Raw genomic sequence first — 6,000 nt, forward strand, 5'->3', positions numbered from 1 at the left:
CATGGGGGGCGCCAAAGCGATGGTTAATTAATTAATTCATTTTTTATAAGAAAAGTTATATATATTTATATTAAAATGTATATATAAAATATAGAGGACTAACAGGCGCCGATGCCCTCATAATATTCCATCATAGAATTTAGACATAGAAGGGTAATATCGCGAGTGGGCGGGGCGCGTGAGCGCTTGAGCAGCTGTAACGTTAGTGCGTTGTCGTTGAAACTCGAAAAAGATGGATAGAACAAAAAAGCTATTGGGGGCTAAAAATAGAAAAAGAAAGAGGGAAAAGGAGATGGCATGTCAAGTGATGCGACAGAAGCTAAGTAAGTGGATGGTGAAAGGCAACAGGTAGGATTTAAAATGTGACGTCTATGCTTGGAGGCTTGCAAATACGTTTGTTAACACTGGGAATATAGCAGACAGAATATGTAGATATCTTAGAATATGCAAAACTGAGGTTGCTGAGCTGAAAACTGAAAGGTAGCATCTGGAAAACAACTTTAATATATCTGGTTTACCGTGGAATCATGCGTAGATTTGCTACCAAATTTGGAGGCTTGCAAATATTAATGTTGACTGGCAAGTGTTTACTAACTTTCTGCAAAATAATGTTGCTGATATCTACATTTAGATTTTGGTTAAACCCTATGTTACCAATCCCATGCATGACATATCTCAATTTTATTAAAGTAAAATAACAACTGGTTAATATAAGGTAGCATCAGGCCCGGCTGCAGGATGAAATGACTGAGGGGGCATGTGAAATTGTTAAGGGGGCTTAACTTTATTACACCATCAATGATTAATACACACTGAGATCTCGCTTTGCAACGAGAAAACCTTTATAACAATAGAGTAAACTTTATAGTTAGCCTACTTCCACTGTGTTTGTCTGATATGAAAAACACACGTCAGCAAATTATATTTGAATAGATTGTTATTGCTGCCTCCACAGACTCCAAATGTAGGCTATTGTTTTACCAGTGCTTATGTGTAGCCTATTTAAATGTCTGAAATCTAAAATAAACATTATGAGGTTGAAAACACTGCATAGTTGTGATATGACAGCGCTGAGCTCGTCTGTCTCTGGCTCAGCGCCAACCAACGCGACACTAGCACTTGGTTCCACAGACATGTGTCTATTTTACAAACTCCAAATGTAGGCTGTTGTTTTACCAGTGCTTATGTGTATTTAAATGTCTGAAATCTAAAATAAACATTATGAGGTTGAAAACACTGCATAGTTGTAATAATAATGTCACGAGTCACAACACTGAACATTCTAAATCCCATGGGGATAAGGTTCAATTATTATTTAACTCAAAAGGTTGAACATTTTATTTTTAACCATGAACACAAAAATAAAACAGAGGGGCCACAAGTCAGATCTGAGGGGGCATTGCCCCCTTGTGGCACCGGGCCTTGGTAGCATGCACAATAAATGTTAGGGATGGCACGGTTTGCTGAAAAAAAAAAAAACAGACACACACGGTTCGGCACGCACTGGGACCGCGGTTCAACTTAAATCTGACAAAGCATCTGTAATATGGTTCGCTATATATATATATGTTTCAGTTGATGCATGCGCATTCTGGATTCCCAGACATAACAAACCATGCACTCCAGTTCAATGTGAATGTCTTATGCTGGAATATGAGCAGTCATTTATTCCGTAATCACCCGGGTGCTGATAGCGCGCGCGCACAGATGAGACCTGATCAGCACACGTTGATATCTGTGTTTAAACTAAACTCATTTAAGCTTTTTCAGTTTAAACATTTAAGAGCCAGAGGACGTGAGATCGCGCGCGCAGTGTGAAGATTTGTGCGTGCGCTCATCCGTAACGCGCAAACCCGCACCCCGCAAATATAAGCTCTCTCTGAAGTATTATATTTAAATGGACAAATGCACACAAAAATTTTCAAAATGCCCGTCTTGGTAAGTATCCTACAGCAGACATAGCCGGCTGAATGCAGGCCTACTGGATCAGTGCATTCTCTTTAACCCAGCAGGTACAGTAAATCAATGTGATGTCAGGAAGACGTTGGACTCCAACTAATCCGTCATTCAGATGTCATATTTTGGTTGAAAATGAAAGTCGGGTTTACGTCTAAACCCAACTTTGTTTGACTTCAAACTCTGACATCAGACAGACGTTGAATTTTGGTTGGAATAAGCACCACAACACAACAAAGGGTGAAATGCATAGCAGCACATTAAATATCTCAAGATCTCAGCAGAGGAAGATTAAACAAACTCCACAAACAGCATTACCAACTTCACTTATTACTAACCAGACCGACTTTATTTCTGTCAAACGTCTACAAAAGCTCTTAAAATTAACAGGGCTTTAAATCTTATGTTTAATTTCCATAACAGCTTAACAGTTAAACACCATAACAGTGGTTAGTGTTTCCATTAGTTGGTCTTTTAACAATTATTATATCTTTTGTCTTTTTTGGCTGCTGTGACAGTTTGTTTGTCGAGCACATTTGCAGCATCAAAGACAGCTAAAGTGACATGAGATCAGGTGATTATCTGTAAATGGTTTTATAATCATCATGAAATAACCTAATTCACTGATGTTTTTTTAATCTAACAGTTATGTTAGTCCTTTAGTACATTCATATTACAAACCCTGTGTTTCGGCCACATGAGATCCAGCAGTATTACAACAATCAGTTAAAATCTTTTAACAAACATGAGCTCAAAAAACTTAACTTACACTGACACACACAGACATCAACAATCAGCATATGAATCTCAACAATGGTGACATGCTTCATGCAGCAATGCATGCTGGGAGCCATGTGTTTTATACTACGGTGGCTCCCAGCATGCATTGCTGCATGAAGCATGCCACCATTGTTGAGATTCATATACTGATTATTGATGTTTATGTGTATCGAAAGATTTTACTCTCAAAAGTATTTAAAAATGAAAATTCTGAATGTCTGATCTGATGGAAGAAAGTATTGTTTCTTGAATATTGTTCATTAATAATAAACAACCACTTTAGATCAATGATGAGAAAATTAGTTTACATCAATAGTTTTTATTTTCTTATGGTCCCTTTTATAATAAATTATGCGTTTTGGTAAACACTATTACAGGAACCAAAGACTTACTAAGCCAAGAGTCAAACTACCCAAATAAAGCAAACACTGATCACAATAATGGTGATCAAACATTTTCAAATAAAACATCAACATATAAACCTCTGTTAATTCTCAAAAAGAACTTCTGTAGACGTCTGACAGAAATAAAGTCAAACTGGTTAGTAATAAGTGAAGTTGGTAATACGTGTAGTGCCATGCATTTAACCGTTTTTTATGTTTGGTTTTTTTGGGGAGGGGGGGGGGTGTTCCAGCCAACATTCAGCATCTGCCCAATGTTGGAGCTTGACGTCAAACAGTCGTTGGATTTAGACGTCAACCTGATTTTCATTTTCAACCCGACGTTGGAGTCTACATCCTGTGCCTGCTGGGAATTATCTTTATAATAATCGAACAGCAACAACAGAAAAATCTCTCACTGCTCTTGATTATAACGCTTTTGTAACTTTAATAAAGAACAATCTTTAATTTATACAGTCAAATATGCGATGCTGTTTTACATGTGATTATTCAATTTCTGTACCTAAAAACTAAAGATAGACCTCCCTAAAAAATATGGTATATATGTGTATATATACCATATAATTATGGTAGGTTTACAGAGGCTGTCTGATATACTTTAAAATAAACATTTATTATTTCAACCCCATACATGATGATGTCCTACAATTATTTATTTAGAAGTGGGGGTGGGGGGAGAAGCACCCGGCTGCAGCCTGCAGATCGAGGCGGGGCTGCACCTGGGGCGGGGTTGCACGTGCAGCCCTGCCCCATACCTACTCTTAATGGTTCAATCGTCTTTCATAGACTTAGATGATAGGAAATGTGTGCGTAGTTGGTGTAGGATGGAGAATGCTGTTTAAAAAGCTAAAAACACTGTACAGTTTTATAAAGCCTTCATAATGCACAAAAGAACAAAAAAAAAACATTAGCCTGTAACTCGCCATGTCCCTGAAATGATTTTTTTGTTAAATTAAGCTGATCTTTAGGCTAACATATGAATATAGTAAATTAATTGGGTTGATTATCCACAGTAAGACGATCAGGTCTTCAGAAAGAATAATTAATTATGAATTAAATAATTGTAGAAAATTTGATTATTTCATATCATCAGAGTATGAGAAAGGAAAATGAAAGGGGTGTATCATTACTATTTTTATTTCTATAGCATGACAAGACAATTATTGTTACATATAATTATCCGTCATGCAGTTGATAAATGACACTGCAATAGTCTAATGTGTCTGCCAATTTAATTTTTATGAAACTTTTAATTTTCTTTACTACATTGCAAAACATAGACTCTTTCTTCTCTTTATATCAGGAAAATATGCTGCTCCTCGTTATTTGAAAGAAATCGATAAACTTTTATTTCTATCGGCCAGTGATGATTCTGAAAGGACATACCTGTAAACCGTTGCTATAGTAACGAACACAATTTCATGATAATTGTACTCTTATTTTAGTGCAGTCTCACAGCCACTGTCAAATATTGAGATACACTTTATAAAGTATCATCTATTTATATTAAATTGGTATCTTCACCGATATCCATTTTGTTACCATAGAGCCGATTCTTTTCAATCAGCTGGAATGATTCGGGACATTCTACGTTTAATGTGGCTTAATGCATTAAAAGAGTGTTTTTAAAAGACCAAACTCAGTAAACAAATTAATAATAAAGCATTTTGTTCACTGACAGGCAGATGAGTCCAGAATAAGAATGCAATGTGTTTAATTACGTGTTAAGCATTTTCCTCCCATAGAAAACCATTAGACTAAAAGGAAAACGCGTAACGTGGCGTAATGCATTAAAACGTGTTTTAAAAAGACCAAACTCAGTAAACATTTTAATAAAACATTTTATTTACAGACAAGCAGGTTATGGGTGGAAATTAAACGCTTTGTGTTCGTATTCTGTGCTCATATCTGCTTGTCTGTGAATAGAATGCTTTATTAATAATTTGTTTACTGAGTTTGGTCTTTTTAAAACACTGTTTTAATGCATAAAGCCATGTAGCCTACTTTAACGTTAAGCGTGCTTTTAGAATGTCCCAATTATTCATTTGTGAATTAATCTGGTCAAGAAGAGTAAACTTGCAGCAGCTAACATCTCTTGATTCAATAAATCAGACATAGTGAGTCAAGTTAACAATAAAAAACTGCATTATAGTAAAGGCTTTATAAAACTGTACAGCGTTTTTAGCTTTTTAAACAGCATTCTCCATCCTACACCAACTACGCACACATTTCCTATCATGTATGTCTTTGAAAGACGATTGAACCAATAAGAGTAGGTATGGGGCGGGGCTGCACGTGCAACCCCGCCCCAGGTGCGGCCCCACCTCGATCTGCAGGCTGCAGCCGGGTGTACTTGGGTGGGGGCGCCAAAATGTTTTGTTGCATACCCCTCTAACACTGGATAGTTGCGCCCCTACATCACTGAAATAATTTGCAGCTTTACTCACAAACTATAGTTTGTACTTTGGTTCTTACCCTACTGTAGAAAAACAAGTACCATCAGGCAATGTTGCTAACAACTTGGTATACACAAAATACTAGCTGTTCTGTGCTCTGGCACAGTTAACCATGACAATAGATGTGTACCTCGCCCGAGTGGATACAAGGGCTAAATGCCCTTGAGTGACCAAGTCAGAGCCCTGATTTAAAGGAACACTCCGACTTTTTGGGACTTTAGCTTATTCACAGTATCCCCCAGAGTTAGATAAGTCCATACATACCTTTTTTATTTCTGTGCGTTCTGTAAGTGTTATTTGACGCACCCACCGCTAGCCTAGCTTAGCACAAAGACTGGATGTAAATGGATACTGGTAGCATAGTAATCCCAATAAGTGACAAAATAATGCAAACATTTTCCTATTTA

This window comes from Carassius carassius, chromosome 7 (genome assembly GCF_963082965.1).
Source record: "Carassius carassius chromosome 7, fCarCar2.1, whole genome shotgun sequence".
NCBI classification, from domain to species: Eukaryota; Metazoa; Chordata; class Actinopteri; order Cypriniformes; family Cyprinidae; genus Carassius; species Carassius carassius.